This window comes from Ovis canadensis, chromosome 17 (genome assembly GCF_042477335.2).
Source record: "Ovis canadensis isolate MfBH-ARS-UI-01 breed Bighorn chromosome 17, ARS-UI_OviCan_v2, whole genome shotgun sequence".
Taxonomy (NCBI): domain Eukaryota; kingdom Metazoa; phylum Chordata; class Mammalia; order Artiodactyla; family Bovidae; genus Ovis; species Ovis canadensis.
In genome coordinates, this window is record NC_091261.1 from 42953387 (window position 1) to 42977404 (window position 24018).

At 34.3% G+C, this 24018-nt stretch overlaps 1 protein-coding gene across 1 annotated transcript in view; it reads right to left on the minus strand.

The window, feature by feature from the left end:
• The window catches only part of FAT4 (FAT atypical cadherin 4), a 186833-nt gene that overhangs the window by 155761 nt on the left and 7054 nt on the right, over positions 1–24018 (minus strand). The window lies entirely within an intron of this gene.

Consider the following 24018-nt stretch of genomic DNA (forward strand, 5'->3'; position numbering starts at 1 on the left):
TCAAAGAGTTTAAGTGCTTCCACTGTTGAGAGTCACTGAATTGTAACCTAAATATTTCTCTTAGCACAGGATAGACCTTATTTAGAGAAAAGGGTAACACTTTCATTAAGGTCTACATAGGAAAATCAGTCCGCTTCAGGACACAAGGACTACTGTTCCTATTCACAGCTTTGTTTTAAATCTTCCCTTGTTTTTCCTCAACAAACCATGGCACAATGCTTGCTGCATGTTCCCCTCCCAAACTGTGGCTGTCAATACCAGGTTGTTCGGCCCCTGAATATGCGAGCAGGCAAGAATCAGTCTTCCCATGAAAATCAAGTCAATGACCTGCCTCCTTGGCTTCTTGTGAACCAAAAGACAACCATAATTTTTTATCCTTTCCATTCTCAAGTGTTGTAAATGTTCACTCAAGTCCACAATCCAATACAAAATGCATTAATTCCTCCAAAGTGAGTTCACCGTGCATGATTTAATTATAGCCAATTGGACATACTTTCCCTTTACTTTTTCTTAAAAAAATAAATAAATAATTCAAGGCTCTAGCTTTAAGTAATTCTTTATTCAATACTTTTGCCTTATCTTTATCATCTAATCATGTGGGAAAAACTAAGGTTTTGTCCTATTGGTTTGTCAAAAAGGTAAGTATAGCCATAAAAGTTTTATCCACAAACTTTTTATCCTCAAAGACTCAAGTTTAATCAAGTAACAACCTTTCTATTTCCCACCACTTACTGTACCCCAACTTAAACAACAGAAAAAGAAGGAAAAAACTACAACCACTTTTATTTTAACCTCTACATTTTGCAGTCAGTCAGTGTTGAAGTCAGATATACAAGATTACACACAGTTTTCCAAGATTTGCATTTAAAAGATTGTATACAAGCTTCAATACAGGTTGCTTTTCCGTGACCATAGAAACATCAGAAAAGTTGGAAAATTCAGTCCACTGAACTTCAAATGACTTTATTAAAGTGTCACTAATCAGAATAAAAAGACAGAAAGTTTTAGTGTTTGGCCTAACAAAGTGAATAACTCTCAAAGTCTAATGACCTACCAAGAGTATTTCTTAAAATTAAAAAAAAAAAAAAGAGAGAGGTCTGGTTGAAAGCAAATTAAATAAGAAAAACCTTCACTGCCTTCTTCAAAAGATTGATTTCATACAGATAACGACAGCTCAGCTGAACTGTGACACTGAGTAGAGTGCTCTTTGGCTGGGCAGCTGGGAAAATCTGCCTGGTTAACTATTAAAGCACTGTATGTATAGGTTTACTTAAAATACAGCTATCAGGAAGATTTAACTTTAAACATCATTCTGTAGCTCCATTTATAGCTTCATGTTTACCCTTTGAAACTCTAAAAGCATTCTAATTTAGTTATAAGCCAAAAAGAAAGTCCAACATGCAAATGCAAATCTATTAATAATGCATGCTAGAGTAATATTCAGGAGTACTACCAAAGTCTATACCCTAGCTATAGACTTGAAAGAGAAAAACATTTTGTTTAAAGCTATGCTTTCTCCTACTTTTGGGAAATGAAGGAAAATTAACACACAAGTGATATATAGATTTTCTTTTTGTAGCATCAAAGGTTATCTTCAATATTAGCTATATTTAAATGGCTATAATATTAATAACAACATCCACAAAGAGCAGAAATATTAAAGGAAAATAACAGTAAAAGGAAAGTGAAAGTGTCTCAGCTGTGTCTGACTCTTTGCAACCCCATGAACTATACAGTCCATGGACTTCTCCAGGCCACAATACTGGAGTGGGTAGCTGTTCCCTTCTCCAGCGGGTCTAAAGGAAAACAATATGTATCATTATCATCACTTTTCCCTTTATTTTCCAATGGTTCCTAAGAGCTTCTCAGACATTTCTCTTAGGCCTTAAGCAGAAGGTTAACAGGGAAAAACTAGAAGCACACTATGTCATGTCAAACAAAGAGCCCCCAAATCAAAACTGAAGAAGGGGAAAATTTAGCAGCACTTTCAGTGCCCCATATTTCTATTTACAGAGTTGTTGTTTGTTTGTTTGTTCCCCCAGAATCCTAGTCTGATGTGAAAAATACACTGAGGTGATTAAGCAGGTCAATGACCTGCTCCATTCACTGTTTCCTCCAGGAGGCTCCTGGATGTTCATCTAATTTACCAATTTCATGAACATTTGTTGATCACTTATATTGTGTAAAAGAAAGTGTAAGCTACTATTAGGCTTTAAATAAAGAAATTCACATATGACCAAATTACAAATTTACAAAGGTCAAAGGGAAATAATAACTACAACTGTACCAAGAAAACCAAACCCACACAATTTAATTCAGCTAATTCAATAATCTGGCATAAAGATGTCATAATTTGGGAAGGGAGGCGGTTGGAAATGCTAAGTAATTATAATTCAATGTGGTAAGCATGACATGCATAATGTGAATAAAATGCTAAGGAATTGAGGAGCAGGGAATAGTTAAGTCTACCTGGGAAGCAACTGAGGATTTTCTCATAGGGGGATTCTTGACCTAAACAGTAAATGATGAGAAGGAATCTTCCAAACAGGAAAAGTAAGTAATGTCCATCAGCTAAAGCATGAACAAAAGCAACAGCAGAATCAGGTACTTCCAGTGACTAAGCACACCACACAGCAAACTGGGGACTGGTGTTTGGGGTGTGCTCTCAAAGTTTTGAGGATAAAAACTTTGATTCCAATGAACTATCCCCACTTGAGTAACTTCACAGGAAAATACTGGCCTCCCTACTCTTTCTATGCACACGCTGTGTGTTCAATTACAACAAAAATGCAATAATTTACCTAATAAATTTATTTCTGAATTTTTCAAGGTAATTGGGAAAGTCATTCATCACAAGAGGGGTAAAATACATCAAAATAATAAATTTATCAATCAAATACTCTTTTTAAAAGTCCACATAAAATATGTCTTGAATGTACTCTGGCAAAATTACAGAACTATTCAAGGTTCATCAGAAACTTTCTACACTGTAGTAATTCAACTATCAGAAGTTCCTCCAACTTAAAAAATATAGTTTGTACTATTTAACAAGAAAATCTCTCAGGTCTAATACACGGCTCCTGCTCAATTTGCCTAACTTGTATCACAAACCAAACCTGTATCAATTCTTCCATTACAACACCATATGGTCCTGTGATCAGCTCAATTAACTGTTTCTGGTTCTCATTTTACATAGGCCTAGGTTCAATTTACCCTTGAAAAATGCCTAGTGTTTCCTCCCTCAGTCTACGTGGGTCCAAGATCATAGTTATCTTCAAGAAGTCCTTTCAAATTAACTTGCTTAATAATATGGTTAGCTAATTTATTTGGCCACTTTTACACAACTTTTGCTACATTATTTTTTGTAGATATGTAGCTTTGGCTTCTCAAATTTTCTGTCAGATCAAGGCCAACATTTATTTTTAATTTATTTTCTTGAGCAGTGAAATTTTTCACATATTAGATAGTCAACACTCAAACACAGACTTTTAAAAATTGCTTCAAAAGTCCAAGATTAAATTATGAAATGCTACTAAAACAATATCAAGACACACAATTAAAGTCTTATCATTTTTTTTTTCCTTTTTTCAAAATGGAATTGTAAATGAGATGAAAATCCTTGACTGGTTTAGGGGTCAAGATAGAACAGTAAGTGGTTAATAACACATCCTGGAGATGAAGTGGGGGCTCTCTAGTCCTGGCAGTTGGAAAGTAACCAGGCCCATGAACTGAAACTGCTTAATTAATCATTGTCTTTAAACTAGTAGAGATAGTCCAAGGTAACCGGGATAAAACACTGACTTGTTTCTGAAAACGTCTTCACTTACAAAGAAGCTCTCAGTATGCACAAGAGTAGACACAGAGAATTTAAAGACATATGTTAGCTTACACAGGAAAACATGGGGACCTGATTATAAAAATCACACATTTCTTTACCAAGAAGCCACTGGATAGGATTTAAAACTGCAAAATGATTGATCACTTAAAGCTTACAGCACCCTTCTAACTTGTATTGAAGTCTGGCAGAACTTTCGTTATTTAGTAAATAAAACACTCATACAACTAACACTGGCCATATAGTTAGTTACAACCCATTGTGCAGTTTCAAAATCATATAGCAGTGATTTGTTTACTTCAGAACACTTACTAAAAGAATTGCACACAGATGAAGCATTTCTCTGTTTAAATATCCTGATTTAATATAATAATATAGTCTTTTTATTTTTTATTCAGAATATATAATGTCAGTCTGTAAAAGGGAATTGAAGTCAATAAAAAAACTAATTGATAAAATTCATTCACTAATTGATAAATTCAAAATCACTTTCAGGATTTTGTTAGCAGTCCTAAATTTCATTTTTCCTGTTTTTCTTGGCTTAATCCTTTTGCCTAAACTTATATATACATATATATGTAATTATATAAAACAATTCAATTTGTTTAACTATGGAGATTTGAATGTGTCCTAACAAGAAATAAAAATCTATCTCGCTGGTGACTACCCTGCATAAACATTTTACATTAATATAGTCCACAGAAGAAATAGCTCAGTTCTAATTTTGACTGTAAATAATGCATTTAACATTAGTTACATAATCTCAATAAAATTTTAAATTTTCAAAAAGTGAAATACTAAGAGCTATTGTAATAAAACAATAGCAATTTTAATTTCATAATATAAAAATTATTTTTAATCACTTGAACTATAAGATTTAGCATTATTTATGCTTGATAAATATTATACTCTTAAAAATTCCTTTATATCAGTAAACTACTTCATATTGGTAAGACCAGATTTGTTTGATCCCTCACTTTTATCAACACTAATCACCATGCTGATATTTTAGAAATTTATAGATCAAAAGTTAGAATTATTTTATAGTACTCTTTAATACATTTCATAAAAATAACCTACAGGCAAGATTAAGATAATCACATAGTTACTCATTTATTTATTCAATCAACATTTAATAACACCATGTTCATTTTTTTAAGTTTGGGAAAATTTACACTTTGTATTTGATTAATTGTTGAAACAAAATACTTTGCAATATTTCTGTCACCTTTGTGCATATAACCTCAAGGATGTCATTTTGCTTAACTGTATGTATTCTTTTTATAAAAAGAAAGAATGAAAGAACATTTAGGAAATCATTAATCTTTTGGATATGAGGGAAAGCCACACATAGTCTCAATAAATCAATGTCTTTGGAAGACACAAAAGATTTCTGGTTTAATTCAAAATCCTTTATTTAAAATGCCAAATGTCTTTATATTATGCAGAAGTGCTCCAGATGGCTAGGCACATGTTTCAATTACGCTAAATTGCATTTTTTTCCACTTGTTCTCTTACTCTTCACATTTAGAATGTTACTGATTGTATCTTGAGTGGACAGGTAAAAATAGTCTTATTTGTAAATGCAAATGCTTTTTGGATAAGGGAAAAGAAAACATACATGAATTAAAAGACATTGTGCAACATATTGTCAGAAGTTAAAAAGAATAATTGAGCAAAGTAAGGATCCTAAAATCTTGTTAAAGTTTTATTAATTATTAATCAATTTTCTCATAAGTGGAAAATACTATACCCTTCATTCACTTCTCAGAAGACCAGAACTAATGATACTTTGGGCCTCTATACTGATAATAATTCCACAGTTACAGAACCATAATATGAAAACTAAGAGGTCTTTCTCAAGTCAGTAAAGTATATAATATATTATTTGTTATTAATGTAAATCTCTAGTATTAGCATAAACTGCTATATACCTACTGCCTCAGGTCACCTCATGTATTTTGCAAAGCACCATTTATCCATTCTGTTCAAAGCAAAAAGTCCTTATTTAAGGTCCTTCTAAATATACTCTTCTAGGGTTGACTCATAGAGCCATTCCCTTGTACTTGGAACATTATTTAGTACTTTCATATTGGTTTTTTTCCTGGATCTCTCTGGGAATTATTGCCTTTCATAAGACAATTCAATCTCTGAAAGTTTAGCTGTACCAACAAAAATCTATCACTTTTATCTCCTTCCTAAATGTACCACAAATGTATAAAACAAATAAATAAATAGAAGCTATCTTGTGACAGGTAATTTTTGAGAAGGCAGTGAGGGGATTCTGAATGCTATTTAACTGTTTATAATATATTTACATGAGTTTAATTAATTAATAAATAGAGCTGTATGCATTTTTACTTATTCAATTAATGTTTTAGTATTTCATTAGTTTCTGGAGACATTTGTTATAGCTTGTCAACTAAATCCAAAGGAATCTAGTATTTTTGAGAGGCTATCAAAGAGGAAAAGGTAATTTTCCACTGGGGCTCCCTGTGTTGATCTTACTGTTATTACTATCACTTCAGAGAAGTTTCCAAATTTGCAAAAGTATAACTAATCTCTTTTTAAAAAACCTAACCAATTAAAGAAGAAAGGCTTTTCACAAAGACATCAGAGGCAACTGTCATCAGAATCACTTGAGGGGCTTGTTGAAATGACATGATCCAAGGACATTCCTTGAATCTTCTAAAAAATAATTTTCATTTTAAATAAGCATCCACATGAGGAATCCTCATGTGCATTATGTTCTGAGAACTAATCAAACTAAAATGTATCACTATATGAAAATGAAATATTTTTAATAGTTTGAATTTTGTTTATTGAATATACAAAACAAAAAAAACAATAAAAGCTCTTAGAAAAATAAGTTGAAGAAAATATTTTCATACATTCTCATATTTTGCACAAGTTAGTGATATTTCAAAGACTGTCTTTCCAGATTCATTTGATTAAAATTTTGCTTCTACATTCAAGCTATCTTTTAATTTATGACTTATTCCCAAAAAGAATTAAAATGATCTCAAATTCTACCTATGCAATAAACACATAAAGTTATACAAACAATATACCACATATAGTGAAAATACTAATTTCTTATTTAAAAGTTCCCATACTAATGTCTATCAGAAACTTCATTAGCATGTGCTACTAATAGGGATAGGTTTTACAGTGCCTGGGCTCTGAAGAATCTAAGCTACTCCATTTTGTTAACAGAAAAACTCCATTTTGTAAGGTTCCGGGAAAAGAGCCTTTGGAAATCCAAGAGCCTTTGGAAATCCCCTGACCTCATCCCACCGTCCACGAGCCAATCGGACCCCAGACCAAAATCTCCTGACTTAACGCTCAGGAACTTGTGGTCTACCTAGACAATAGGGACCAAATCAAGAACCGACACACAACCCTTCGAAAGAAAGTGACCAATCAGACATTCCCCTACCTAAAAATCCTTTTTTCCATGTATACTCCCTATATAAGCAATGTAATCCAAAACCCGGGGCTCCTACTTATAGCCACTGCGTCTGTATCGGTGGGAGCCCCAGCTCGAGCTTGGTAACAAAAACTCTCTTGCTTTTGCATCGGATATCGGCTCCCTGGTGGTCATTGGGAGATTTTGCAACTTGGGCATAACAGCTCCCATTTGGGTTTTATGCCTTGCTAATAGTATGACCCAAAAGGAGTAAATTGTTTTTAATATTTACTTATTGATTGGTTTGGCTGTACCAGTCTTAGTTGTGGGATCTTCAGCTGTGACGTGTGAACTCATAGTTGCATGGACCCCATGCACTGGGATCACAGAGTCAATGGACCACCAACGAAGTCCCCAAAGAGTGTAAATTCATCTTTCCCTAGGCTTGGGTTTTCTCATCTATAAAAGAGTGGTGCATGAGTGTGTGCTCAGTCACTAAGTCATGATGGACCCTATTGCAACCCCAAGGATTGTAGCCCACCAGCCTCCTCAGTCTGTGGGATTTCCCAGGCAAGAATACTGGATTGGGTTGCCATTTCCTTTTCTGGAATATTTTCCCAAAGCAGGAATCAAACCTGCATCTCCTGCATTGGCAGATGGGTTCTTTATCACAGAGCCACCAAGAAAATAACAGTTATATCATCTATTTCACAGTGTTATTTTGATATTTGAATTAAAGAGCACAATTCATCATCTTTTCTTAATAAATGGTTTAAATTATTTTAGGAGTAGTTTCTATTATTGTTTAATGATCACTGTTTAATAACCATGTTGTTATTGTTTAACAACATTATCAGAGACAGAAATAATGTTGAAGACAGATGAATCAATATAAGCATGTATAGAGGCTTCTTTGAGCAAAGGTTGCTCCTAAGGGTAGGCATAAGCCCAGAATGGACGAGTGTCCTAGTGGGAAGGGAGGACAGGAGGCTCATTAGGACTGAGGGGCAGCCTTAGACTATTTAAGAGCATTCTGATACTACAGTATCTCTGGGGTAAGGCTCAAGATGGATATACTTTAAATTAAACTCTGTTTAGTTACACAATGAGTTCTCATATAAAACATTTTAAAAATAGAAAAATATTAAAGATAGGTTTGTCTTACAGCTTTCTTCTCAGAAGATAGACCAAATGGAAAGTGGAAAATGATTCCACTTCTAATAATTTAAAGTCTGCAGACAACCCCTTATGAAGTACAAAAACTGAATTCTTAAGTAAGATAAATAATCGCAATTGTGTGAAATCAGTCACTATGATCAATTGGTAAAACTTTATTTAATCACAGCAATCTTCTACATGTTCTGATAATGGTTTATGTGATGTTTGTGTTCCTGTTGGACTGTTTGTCCTCAAAGGCACAGATTTGTAAAATGAAAATTTGAATCTCCAGTACTAAACACCATGTTTGGCATATTGAAGACTGGGATGAAAGTTAAGGATGGGAAGGCAGTACAGAGGCAAATAAATTATTCACAATAAGACCAAGGCCCTTTCTTATGTAGAAGTCCTTGATTACTGTAGAAAAAAAGATTTTAGCAAGTGAACATATCGGGAAAACAAGCGAAAGTGTTAGTCACTCAGTCATGTCCCACTCTTTGCAACCCCATGGACTGTAGCCCACTAGACTCCTCTGTCCATAGCATTCTCCAGGCAAGAATACTGGGAGTTGCCATTCCCTTCTCCAGTGGATCTTCCTGACCCAGGGATCAAACCTTCATCTCCTGCACTGTAGGCAGATTCTTTCCCATCAGAGCCAGCAGGGAAGCCCAAAGTTGAACACAAACACCTGGGCAAATGGACAGGAGTAAGAGCAACAACTCTTCTGTTTCTGCGTCCATCTTCCATCTCAGAAGAAAACTAGAAATCCTAAGTTTGAATTCTCTTCCGAGAAATACTGCGGGATACCTGCCAAATTTGCTCTCATTTAAAAGCAGAGGTGAAAACATGAGGTGTCTTTTATGCGGCTCTCAATGCTGTAGCCTTGCTATCATGCATGGTTTGACAAAGTTAGCATCTATGCAAATGAAAAAGGTGAGAGGGAGATGAGCTATATACCAATTTGGGGTGAACATTCTGGGTACATTTATTTAATTTCTCAAAAATGCTCTGTGAAATAGACTTCACAAAGAGGTAACTGACACACTAACATATTAGACAGCTTCCCTAAGATCATGAATTGTACCCTAATGTGTCTGTACCAAAAGTACTTGCTCTTCCCACTGTTTGCTGTATTTGAATTCAATAGTCTTCTTGTTCACCTGGCTTGATAATGAAGACTTTACACACAAAATAGCACTAATCTTCAATGCAATCTGCATATAAATATACCTGGTTATATATACACACATAGATGTTTAAATGTATTTATAAGTATAAGCTCCATATCGTCCCTTCTTCCATGTATGACTAAATCCATATTAATTATCAGTTACTAAATTGACATTGAATATGTTATTTTTTCTTTCTTCTAACCCGTTATTAAAGGCAGAAATTGATTCATTCATTTTTGAGTGTTTAATTAGGATATCTGTTTAGGTATATCAGTGAAAGAAATGTCCCTTTCAAAGTTAGTTTAACATCTAATTTAATTCAGTTAATCATAAAATCCCTTGGAATGCAAGGAGATGAATAGGTCAATCCTAAAGGAAATCAACCCTGAATATTGGAAGGGCTGATGCTGAAGCTGAAGCTCTAATACATTGGCCACCTGATGCGAAGAGCCAACTCATTGGAAAAAACCCTGATGCTGGAAAGGACTGAAGGCAGGAGAAGAAGGGGACAACAGAGGGCTAGATGGTTGGATGGCATCACTGACTCAACAGACATGAGTTTGAGCAAGCTCCAAGATATGGTGACGAACAGGGAAGTCTGGCGTGCTGCAGTCCATGGGGTCACAACGAGTTGGACATGATTGAGCAACTGAACAACAACAATGAATCATAAATCCAAATCTTAGCAAATAGATATTTTCTGTGATTTCTCAGCATGTCTTGCCTTTTAATGTGACTCATGGTTAATCTTTGAAGCAAGTAATATTCTTTGAAGGGAGATTATTAACTCTTCAAAAAAATCATTTGATTATATTTTTTAGTTTTAAAAATTGAATATTCATTATATAAATATTTCAAACAAAAAAAGTAAGATCTGGCTGGGTATGCTACAGGTCAAGATTCAGATGCCTTCTTTTATATTTACGGTGGTTTTTCTTTTTATCTCACTCTTTCTATTACCTTAGCAAATAATGATTTATAATAATTAAACAACAGTAGAGTGTGGTAGAAAGAAAAAAGCTTTGAAACCAAATGAATTCAAATCCAGCTTTACCACAGATCAAGTTACTCAAATTGTTGTGGTCCTTAATACTTCGTCTGTGAAATGGAGACACTGAGATGCACTTCAAAGAATTTTTGAGAGGAGTAGATGAGATAATATCTGTAAACCATATAGTACAATGTCTGACACAAGTTGGAAATCAACAAAAACTGGTATCTTCCTATCACTCCAGTTCTGTTTAAATTTATTTGCCTTCATAATCATGATACATTCAAAACTATTGCAACGTGAGTGCCTTGACCTCAGATCAGACACATAAAGAGAGCAATATCATGTTTTATTTCCTCCATTAGGATTGAAAGAAGACAACTAACTAACTCAGAAAAGCACAGAGAAAATGGAACAGTTTCTAAAACAATTTTTCTTAGAAATAAAACTTGTAAAATTGCAGTGCTTACTATGCATTATGGGAATATTTAAAATTATGTCTCTTCTAGATGTTTCAATTATGAAATAAAGGTATTTTACACCTTATGTGTTCTGATGTCTAATTTCTAACAGCTTGTCTTTCAATAGCTTTTATTTTTATTGCATTTCTCAGGTAGCCTGCCTGTGTTTTAAAATGACGCTAATATTTGATACTCTTAACAGAACACGGTCCATAAATTGGATAACACTTATCTGGTTTCACATTATATTATAATTAAAAGAAGAATCCTGAAATTTATTTAAATTATAGGCAAATAAACAATGTGAAAACCACCTCCATTTCCTTGACTTAGGTAATAACCTTTCTTTGCTGAGGTATGTTTTTCAGCTTATTAGTCACCATCATTTAAAAAGTTATTTTTTGCCAGATATATTATAATAGAGAAAATAACCAGAGAGTTTTTTCCTAATGAGCTTCCTTAGTAATTTCCTTTAAACTAGGAAATATAATTTGTAAGTTGTGTTTTATTCCCTATCCACATGGCATCATTTGAAATGTCATCATAATTTCTGCATGAACAGTAGCTATTTACATTCCTCATAGCTGTTTACACTTTTTTCCTTTTTAATCATTGTCTTCTGGACCTCACAGGAGTAAATCAGTAAATAAGGAGTAAATAAGTGAATGTAGCACCAATAAAAGTAAACCAAACAGACTTTTAGGAAAATATGCGATGCTTTGTACAGTGGTTAAGGTAAGTAGTTAGAATTCTCTCCTTTTACCAGATGAAGGCGCTGTAGCTCAGAGAAGTTTAACTTCTGCTTCAAGGTCACAAAGCTTGAAAAGGTACAGCCAGGATTTGAACAAAGTTAGTCTGACCTTCAAATTCATGCTTATTTCAGTATTTAATCATGCAATGCACTTAATAATACTCAATATTAAGAATAACATAGAACTCCTTCAGAAATTGAAGTACATATTAAATCCTTTAATTAAGGATTGAAAATAATTAGTTTTAGAAACGCTTAAGGTCAGAAAATAAAATTTAGATTCTTCCCTTTATCAACTGTTTACCCTGTATACTATAAGAAGTTATATCAACGAACAAAATGTATTTCTTTAGGCCACTTTTTGTTTCAAGTAGTATTTGAGGTACAAGGTAGGGACAAGCTAAGAAGTGAATGTATAATGTGATTTATTTAATTTTAGACATGTATAACAAAGACCTTTCTTCTGGAGAACTGCCTTTGCTTAATGTTAATACGTCTCGAAGAAACACCTCCTTATATCTTCTGCTATCCAACATCTAAAACTACCAATTTTTTTCCTTAACAAAAACTTTATTCTCTAAATGTATATTTTCTTGGTTGCTGAGCAGCAAAAATTCTTCATTTTAGTATAAACACAGTGACACATAGGCAGAAAAGTGCCCAGAAAAAAATACAGTAATAGACACTTCTATCAGCTATGGCCATCTGCGCTCAGTTTGACCCAAAGTTTTGGCAAGCTTATGTGGTCCCTCCCATCACAAAGCATCTTGTCCTATAAAGAAAATTTTTACTCCCACATCCTACATTTTCTAGCAAGTCAGGGGTCAAGTGTGTTCTAAATCTGCCAGGCCCTGGACTTGAAATCCTAAGGATTCATTACTTACTTGTAATTAACTACAACCTCAGTGGATAAATAACTTTGCCTGTTTTATTATGCAAGGTAATAAAATACTAAGCTGTAGATGCAACACAGACAGTTCTGTCCCATTTAGTCATACAAATAAATTAGTATTTTAATCTTTTCAGTGGAGAATTGAAGTTCTGTCTTAAAAAAAGAGACTGAGTCAACTTTTTGTAGCAATTAAAGGGCTGGCATACAGCTAGTAGTGAGGAAAAACACTACAATAAAGCAATATAATTAATTCAAGTAAACTTTAGTAATTCAATTATGTTTCTAAGAAATGGTCACAACCTAAGATATAGGTTGCTAGACTTGGGCCAAGCCTTTTAAGTAATTGTCTTAAATGAACCTTTAAAGAATACAAGTAAAGATCCCTCATGGATTGATTAAGCTAAAATCTTACTGAAACCCAAATGGTCAGGTTATCCCTGTGATGTGCTACAGAAATGCTAATGTGAAAGCCCCAGTAGGAATGTTCTTCATCTGATTATAAAATATTAATTCACTACATGAAATAATGCCAAACAAGAGCACATTACCAATAGGGCTTCTCTTTGGATCCACCAATAGTTTGGTAGAATCATACTTTTACCATTTGTCATAAGTACATTCTAAAAGACATCAAAATAAGAGATATTGAAAATGCGTCACTGTATTAGTAAAAGTACCATTGAGAAAACCATCAGTTCAACATAGATCTCTTTTGAGCATCTGTGAGATAAATTCTTCTTAAGTCCTTGAGGTTTAGAAAATCTGTATTTCTTTTGTTAACTGCCTTTTATGTGTATGTGCTTGTTTAATTGAAGACACCATGGCTTACCTACCTGATCTTATATCTCTGTTTAATCTGGCCTTTAGCAAACTAAATATAATTTAGTGGCCTATCTAAGTCATACATTTTCTGTATGCTAATTTTATATAGTCCAGGATTATTTTTTTAGTTGTACTTATTTTTGCTTCCCAGAGACTATTCCGTCATCCTTTTCTTTGTGTGTATATATATATATGTTGTAACCTGCTTCAAACCCACTGTAGCATGAAGTGGATGTATCTATAAACATAAAGAGTAAATATTTTGACTAAAAGACAAAGTTACATACAACAGACCACTATGCCAAGCAGAAGGGAAGCATATCTACTATGGATGTTTGCTTATTTTGAACAATTTCAGAAAGTAATAAAGCATTTTTCTTTTCAGGGAAATTTTTAATTATGAATTAGAAAATTTACACCAAAGAAGCTACCAGAATTTATATGTATTAAAGAAAACAAACTAGTTTTGAAGAAAAGATAGTTTTACCTTTATTTGATGGGACCAGTCAGTTTGACTTCAATAAAGAGAACTACATTAAGTAATGGACCAAAAAAATGTCAAAATAGATTCTCAGGTAAACACACATGATTCCATGGTAGTCAATATTGACAGATGAACAATTGAGAGATGAACATTTCTCATCTAAATAAATGAGAAAGCTTTAAGATGAAACAGACACTGAATAATCTATTCTAATTTGACTGTTTCATAAGCAACTAAGCCTCTCAACAAAGTTTCTGGATTAGTAAATTAATTCCCTTAAGAGACTATAACTATTATTGAATTATGTCAACAATAATAAAATGATGAATGGATAAACAGCATCAACATAACTGCAGACTGAGCGGTGTGATTTAGTACCAAGCATGTGGACCAAAGTCAGGAAAACCTGAATGTTAGTTTAGGTTTGTGACCACATACAAGTCATGATATTCTCTGTGTCTCTTCCTATAAATGAAGCAAAAAGCACCTTATCTGCCTCCTCACAGACTTGTTAGGGAAAGCAAGGGGGAAAAAGGAAAAACAGTACTCTGAAGCACTTTAGAAATAGAAAGCTTTTTTTTTTTAATGTTAATACTTGTGTATATCTGTACTTTGGAAAGAAAGAGCAAGGAAATTAACAAATTTTAGTGAGCGCCTTTTTTTCCCCACTCATACAAGAAGCCTTGAAATAGGTAATCATATCCATTTCACAAATGAGGAAAATGAAATTCAGAAAGTAACCATGACAATGTTTGAATCAAGCTTTTTCCAAATAAAAAACCTGCACTCTTTCACCTAAACTTCAGTCTGAATGAAATGCTAAATAATATTTTCTTTGCCGTATTTTATTAGTCAAGTTGACTGATATCACTGATGTTAAATATTGAGAAAGGATGGTAAAACTGAAAAAAGAACGATAGCACTTAAACTTATCAATATCCAAAGTAGAATATTGCTATTCTGCTTCTTAGCAGAAAGAGCAACATGGTTCATAATAAATTAAGATTTGCTCTCGAAAGCAAAATTTGATAAGTTCTAAGGATATGAGAAGCCATGGGAATACAGTGACATATATACATTGTTATATATATATATATACACACATATATATATATATATTCTAAAATGTTCTACTTGACCAAAAATGTCTATAAAATAAGCATTAGTGATCTCACTGTACTTTAGGCAATACAGACTTCTAGAGGTTGAGTTACAGCTTTTTAACCACTCACATCGTGCAGCCACAGTCATTTAATCCAGGAAAATCAGTCCTGGATAATTAGCTAGCTTCACTAATTTCAGAAGACGCTCCACGGCTTGGCTTGAGACATGAAAAAATGACTCCTTTCCTTCAGCACGCTTCACTGACTGAGCTCCTGGCCCTTAGGCAGCATATTTGCAGCATGTTCAACAGTAATTCCTTAGTTTATCAAAGATTTACTGAGTGTCTGCCCTGAGCCAGACATATTGAAGGTGCTGGGAATACAGCAATAATAAAGAGCAGAAAACCTTTCCCCTGGTGGAACATATATTTTTGAAGGAAGACACATCACAAACAAAATAAAGAAGTAACATATGTATTCTGTTGGGTGATGATAGGGACTAAGAAGAAACAAGAAGAAGGAAAGAGAAAAAGGAAGGTGGAGGGAAGGAAAACTCTGCAATGTGACTTTGAGAAAAGAGGTAAGAAAAGTGCTCAGCAAGCAGTTGAGGCTGAGAGCGCAGCCAGAACAAGGCATGAGACAGGAGCACCCGAGGCCTGGTCAGAGCCCACACTAGACTGCTGAGCAAGCTCAATGACGGAGATCCAGGGGAAGAGATGTCAGGAAGTCACTGATGAGAGGGTTTCATGGGGCCTTAGGGCTCACTCTAAAGATCTGGCTTTACAACAAGTGAAGTACAAGGCCTGGGGTTTTGAAAAAGTGAGTGAAATGCTCTCACCTATATTTTAAAGGATCACTTCTGCTAGACTAGATAAAAGAGATCAAAGACAGAAGCAGGGAGGTCAGTTGATCTGTTCATTCATTCATTCAGCAAAAATTTACTTTGTGCTTACTATGTTCCAAGTAACTTTCTGCGCTCTTGAGCTACATCAGTGAACATAGCATACCTCCATATACCTCCTCTTGTGGAAGACAGACAAAATATAACCAAAATTATGGATCAGCAAATCATATCATACACATGCACTTATATATGCACTTATCTGTATAGTGTATGTATGTTATTTAAAGCAATGAGATTGCTTGGACTCCTCACCTCAGGAGAAGAATTGAAAGAGAATAGAAAGAGAATTTCAAGAACTGATTCCAGGGCATTTCAGCACTGAGCATCTTGGGAGTTGAGAAAAAGCTAGTGAAGGAGGCTGATCAATTCTATGGGGGAGGAAGATGAAACACCACAGTAGGGAAATGGAGATCAGGCAGAATGGGAGAGGGTGGGGCTATAGGAATAAGTCAGAAGATAAAGGTTAATTCTCACTTAGAATGAGAGATACTGGCAAATATTTGAAGTGCGGGAGAAAACGATCCAACTAGCTATCTGGAGGAAAGGGCATTCTATGGAGAGGGAGGAGCCAGGAGCAACAGTTTTGAGGTATGTGTGTGCCTAGCAAGTTCTGGGACCTAGCAAGAAGCCAGTATGAATAAAGTAAATACTCAAGGAAGAAGAAGAGTAGGAGAGAATGCTGGAGATCAGTAAGAAGATGTCTTCAACAATCCAAGGGAAGGATGATGGTGTCTTGGACCTAGGGAGTTAAAGTGTAAGTGATGAGAAAAGATCAATTTCCAGATATATTTTTGATATATTCTGTATCTGGCAGATTACACTTGAGAAAAGTGAGAAGTCAAAGAATAACTCCAGATTTTGACCTGAGCAGTTAGAAGATTGGGGTTGCCATCAAAGGAGGAGGAGATGGTTAATGGTTGAGTTGGTTTTTATTGGGGAAGATACAGGAGCTCAGATTTGGAAATGTTAACTTCAAACATTTATTGAGAAACTGTTCAAACATGTAAGTGTTTTTTATATGAATATGGAATTCAGGAGTGCTATACAAGATAAAGACAAAATTTTGGAGTCATCTATGTATATGTTATTTAAAATCACGAGTTGATCGAGATCTTCCAGGGGATAAGTATAGATTAAAAAGCACTAGTTTTTCAAGAATCGATTCCAGGGATATTCCAACATTTGAAATTTGAAGGCATGGAGAGAAGTTGTTGAAGAAGGCTGAAAAGGTCCAAGAAACAGAATAAAACTCCCCAGAGTGTGATGACTTAGAATTACATATACAATGGGCACTAGGAATTGCCCAATGATGTAAAAATGTGGCTATTATTGAGACATTGGTAACAGCAATTTCACTAGAGTTACAGAAGCTAAGCCTGATGAGGGTGGATTTATGAGACAAAGAGAAGAAAGAAGACAGGTATAGGCAACTCTTTCAAAAATTTTGCTGAAAAGGGAAGAAAGTAAATGAGGCAGTAACTGGAAGAATGGAAATATATTTTCACTGAAAGCTGAAGAAAATAAAATGAAGAACAGACACTACATGTCCATTTATTCAAGTGTAACCTAGATAAAGATTAAGAAGCACCTATACAATCCTACTGGGCTTCCCACGTGGTACAGTGGTAAAGAATCAGCCTGTCAATGCAGGAAACATGGGTTTGATCCCTGGGTGGGGAAGGTACCCTGGAGAAGGAAATGGCAACCCACTCCAGTATTCTTCCCTGGGAAATGCCATGAACAGATGAGCCCGGTGCGCTACATTCCATGGGGTTGAAAAGAGTCGGAACTGAGTTAGCGACTAAACAACAACAACAACAAAGTTACTGGGTCTTTAAATTTCACTTTACCCTTTTTCAGTCACTAGTATGAAGGAACATAAAAATATGAAAACAACTTTTGACACAGTAAAATCTGAATGCTATGAGAGTACAGAAAGTATCAACCATCGTTATGCCATTCTGTGCTGGGATTAAACATACATACTCAAGTCAGACCGCTGGGTTCAAATTCACTTCCACCATAAATAAGCTCCATAAACTTGACTTTCATTAGCCTCAGTATCCTCATTTGTTAAATGGTCAGATGTCACAGATTATTGTTAAGGCAGGACATTGCCCAGTGCTCACCAGTGTCTGACATAATGTAAGCACTTTATATATATTAGAATCTATATATGATAAAATGTTAGCAAAAAATGTCAATAACCTGAAACAAATAATCCATAACAATGCCATTGGCTCCCAAATGCCTGCTGTCAGAGTTTATAAATGTTGCTCAACATTTTCTGAATACCTTAAAACTTAGTTTTAACTCCCAATTGTTTCCTAAATATTGATAAATGTCTGGACTCTGTGTCCCTATAGTCAATTCCTGGGTACCACTTTATAAAAGAAAGAAAGTGAGTCAATCAGTTGTGTCTGACTCTTTGTGACCCCATGGACTATACAGTTCATGGAATTCTCCAGGCCAGAATACTGGAGTGGGTAGCCTTTCCCTCCTCCAGGGGATCTTCCCAACCCAGGGATCGAACCCAGTTATCCTGCATTGCAGCTGAGCCACAAGGGAAGTCCACATATAAAGTATCTTCCACTTAGATTGTGTCATTTTTGTGACCTTATTGTCCTATTCTGTCTCAAGATTTTAATACCATGGAAAATCCATCAACCTTTGTATGATGGTTGCATACAACTTTGTACAGTGGTTGCAGAGATGTTAGTACATGGCATTATGTATATTTTAATATGTTACATGTATACATTTTAGAAACAATATTTGCCTAATAGAATTTTTTTCATTTTCATTTCTCTGCATTATTCATACTCTCTCCTCACTTATTATAGTATTAAAATCAGCCATATGTTGTCAAAGACTACTTAAAGCCTGAAAGCAATAGAATATATTTACCATATTCCATATCTAGGACACTTTAAGAAACCCTTTATTTTGACCATATCATTTGCCAGTTACTATTCCCCAATTTTCACTCCCAAGCTCCTAATTCTGAATACTGCTTAATGTCATGGTTATCATAAAGAGCCGAACCTTAGATTTATTAATTCTTAAAAGAGAGGACACACTTCAGAGCCTGTGGAATCCTTTATAGTCACTAACTCAACAATCCCTCACAGCTAATGAGGTTCTTCGGCAGTTTTTCACTGTAATGATGACAAAGTGCAAGATGCAGACAATGCAATGAAAAATTGATTCCACAAAATATGAAGTACATAAACATCTTTTCAAAACTATTCTTAGGGTAGTTGCTTCAAAGTATAGTGAAACAAAAAAAAAGGATTAAAAATAATTTGGGTTTTAATAAAGGCAAAAAAAGAAATAATAACTTTGTCAGAAGATAAATTATATCTATGGAAATCTGTAACCAAAAGAGACGACATTGAGTATCCTGAAGCCATATATGAAATTATGCAGCATGAGCTTAATCATTCATCAGTATTCCTTATCTGTATACATGACTTGAAAATTTATAGAGCCCTTTAAGTCACTGTGTTTTGTTTAACAAATTCAAAAACATACCAACAGGGAAAAAACAAAATCAGAAAACAATCATAGATTATTAAAAAATAAACACCGTAGAAGTCAAAAGCTGAGAAAGTAAGAAAATGTTTTCCTCCTTTTCATATAATCTTCACAAGTCATCCACACAATTTCATCATTATTTCTTAAGAGAGTAAGATTTATCATCTGAAAATCCAAAAATGGATCCTCTACCTTCCTAATGTATAGCGACTGGTTCCAATCTGCAGAATACTGTGGGTGAGGAAAGTCACCGAATATGCCCTCCCTTTGTCTCCAAGGCCCCTCTCATGTTCTCAGCCTCTACCCTGTTCCAGAAACGCCTCCACATGTCCTCAAACTGGTGTCCTCATTCCTATCAGTAAGTGACCCATGGAAATGAACAGTATCTGCTGAAGGTCTTGATTGAGGCAGCAGAAGTCATACTTCTCTTGGTTCAGACAATACATAATACCACTTTTCAAAAAGACTTTTTAACACCAAAAAAAGGGTATAAAAACAAGGTTATCAAAAGCTTACATATACAGTTGTATCCATCAGATTAAATGTCCTTCTCTTGACTAAGGCCACAGACTGCCCTGGCTTTATAGGAGAGTAACTATGAACTCAGATAAGGGACTACAAGTCTGGATGTGGTTTTCTATCTATCTGAATTTAAACAAATCACTTAACTTTTCTGAGACTGCTTCCACAACTACAAAGAGGGAGTGATAATGACATGTTGTAAGGCCCAAATGATAAAATTGCTGAAGAAACACTTAGTACTCAGCTCAATCACTGAACATAGTGATACTCAATACATTTTATAATAATTATTACCATTATTATTAAATATTCAACTCCTTGCTTATATTTTGCCTGTGAGGAATGACATACAAGATATACAGGCGTTGAATGTAAGGTTCACTCACCTTTATCTTGAACAGTCTGGAAGAAAAGTATTTCTAAGCTTGATATTCAGGATTAATTACAAATGTTTCCACCATTTCTCTTGGAAATCTTGATGGTTTCAATGTGAAAATGAATTGGTTTATTATCAATTGCTAAAATTCATTTCTAATCTTTAAAAAACCATAATTTGTTCACTTAATATTCTAAGCACACTTTTAATAGACTATTTTTGTTGTCTTACTATTTTTACTGAGTTGCAAAAATGTCAGTACTTAGACCAGTGGTTCTCTCACCACAGAAGATGGTGCCCTAGGCATACCAGAGACCCATTAAAGACACCTGGGAAATCAAAACTGTATTCATAATAATACAAAGCAGTGTTTGCCTGTTCACTGTGTTGACATTTACACTAGAAGTGCAAAACTGATGGCTGGTAAAACTGCTGGCACCTTAGCACAAAGCCAAGCAGTAGCTCCAAGGTATTCCAGGTGTAACTGTATTATTCACTTACTAGTCACAGTGAAAATAAAACGCCAGTTTCACTTCAAAACTAAAGACTTTTCCTTGAGGAAACAGTAAATTATTCATTGTATTAAATCTCAACCCTTAAATCCCAATGTCTTTTCAATATTTGGGGTGACAAACAATGAAACATGAACAAAGAGCCATTAATCTGTACCTATGTACAGTGGTCTCAAAGAAAAGCATGTGTATGATGGATTGAGTTGCAAGCTGAACTAGTGCTTTATTTTTGGAATACAATTTTTCCTTGAAAAAAACAACTGATAGAGAAACCATGCTTTTTTTAAAAAAATGGCAGATATTTTTTGTTTGTTTGAAAATGAACAAAGGGAGCCTGATACTTCAGGAAACAACAATATATGTTATTAGTGATAAAATTTGAGCTTTCAAGTGAAAAAGCAAATTTGGAAAACTCTGAACCATTACCATGAGGTTGTGAGTCAATATATGTAAAGGCTCTTTCGACAATATCCTTATCAGTTATACCAATATTTTCCAAATGACCAGTACCTGATGTTTCTAAGTCATACATAGGTAAAATTTCCATTCATAAGCCAAGGCAGATAAATATTTTCATGCAACAAAGTATGAAAAATTCAATGGTAGGGTTTCAGATTCCTTATTGCAAGTAAGTTTTAAGAAACAGCCACTTGTGAAACTCTGATATAGTATCAAAAGAAAATCAACAGTTATCTGAAAAGGATATCAAAATATCTCTCTCTTATTCAGCTTTGTCTAAGAGAAGATAGATTATTTTCATATATTTTAACCAGAACAACATATTACAATAGACAAAATAAGATTTGAGAATCCAGCTCTCTTCTCTTAATCTAAATATTAAAGGGATTTATGAAAACATAAAATAATGTGTCTTTTTTGTTAGTTTTTAGGGTTGACAAAATTAAGTTCTTTTATTAACAAATATATATTATATGGTTACAGTAATTTTAAAAGAAATTAATAAATATTTTAAATTTTTCTCAATTTTAATGTTCATAACATGAATATCAATAGCTAAGACACACCCAAGCCAAAGCTCTTTGGGATCCTGAGGCCAAGCAATTTGAGAACTGCAACCTGGAAGTATATATAGGATTTCCTTTGATTTAAATGCTAAGTTCCATGTGGGACCACCCACCTAAATTCTTCTTTCCTCTTTGAGCTTTCTGACAATTCTCAGTTCATTTGTAGAACAGAGATAACTGGTATGTCTTTATGTCCCTAGTTCAATTAATGATAAGATCAAACTTACTAATAGCCCCTTCCATTCCCCCTGCTTCTCTCTGTTGATTACTCCTCAGACACAAGAACACATGTACCAGCCTTAGCTCTTCTATCATCTCATATAGCAAACATGTACTGAGTACCTTCTATACATCAGGTAATATACCAGACTCTAGCAGACATTATTATTATCAAAGAAATATTATACTAGGAGATCATAAAGACCAATGAGACAAAGCCTCTGACCTTCACAAGTCCAACCCAGTCCCTAAGTTGCATGTTCCCATAAAACACATGTTAAAAAAGAAATGCCTGTGGATGTGCTACATCTCTATTTTTTGTTGTTGAAGGTAGAAAAGAGGTACAAAATGTATATGAGCTATTCTAACATAATCAAGACTCTTCTGAGAATACAAAGATGCAAAATGAAAGGACAATAAACCTTGTGTCTGCAACACAAAGCCATCCTTCAAAGACACTGTTATATATACCAAAGTTTTAGCTATGATAGGTAGGGGAGGTGAAGGTGTACAACTGGACAGTCTCCAAAAGGAGCAGTACTGGAGCCAAATCCCCAAGGCCCTTCCGCCTCCACACAAGTGTCAGAGCTTGAAAAAGAATGCAGATTAAATCATTTCTCTTTTACCACTGACCCTCTGTCCATGGAATGTGATCAGCCATGACTCTAGCCAGAAACCTGAGTAAGCAACCCAGACTCCTATCAATGTACAGGAATAAATTGTTAAATGCATTGGAGCAAAGTTTGCACTTGGAAATGAACAACTGAAAAATCACCTCTGACAACCCTAGGTAATGTATAGCTTCTTTTTGCAGAATCATGGTAAATTAATTGTTTGAGCAGAAGGAAAAAAGAACTTTATTGTATACAATTGAAAGATACAACCAATAATAATATGAAATTCTAGCTCCCAACTACTGCTTTCAATATTCTTTGGAGAAACACATTTGCTTTTAATTTTAGGAGTGGTTGGAGCTTGGGAACTCAAACTTGGTTTACAATTTCAGCACTTTAGTTCACAGAAGATACCCTGACAAACAATTTTTTCTCATTAAAAAAATCATCATGGTGAATTCTCTCCAGATCTTTAAAGAGGTTAGAGCAAATATGAATAAGTTTTCATATTGGTGTTATTTGAGGTTAAAAAATAACAGACATATTATCACCTATTATTAACCAAATAATCTATAATTATTACTCTTACTCCTCATGTCTAATGAAGTGACAGCACTATTTAATAAGTTTAAGCCAAGTCAATTTTTGCATATCTAATGGGTAAATAGTAAGACTAAATAAATCTTCTAATGATAACAATGGACATTTATTCTTATTGCCAAGCAAAGGTAAACACTTTACCAAACAACAACCAATAACATAATCTATTTTATAGTTTAAAATTTTTTTCTAAAGCCTAGAATGACTTAATTGCCTGTCTTTAATAAGTATTTCCATGTTTAAACTAATTAAATCTCTTCATCTAAGAAATAATTCCAGAGATGGAAAACAGAGCCAGGAAGTGGGTTTAGCAGAGGAATAACCCCAAATCAAAATAAAATTACATGTAAATCATAGCCTGAGTTAAACCAAATAATTCAGTATGTAAGACCTATCTCAGATCATTAAAAACCTAATTAGGTAAAAGAGGACATATGGGTAGAAGTTTCTTCAGGGCTGTGTGTACAGATAAAAGTGAATTTCACTTAGAATGATATCTCTAAGAATTATGTCTCCATGAAGAATTACATCCCTAATTATATATCTAATATCCTCTAGGCCATGAATATACTGCTTCATCAATAGAAGAGCCATATCTATTTTGAAAAAAAAAAAATCACATGGGATTCGA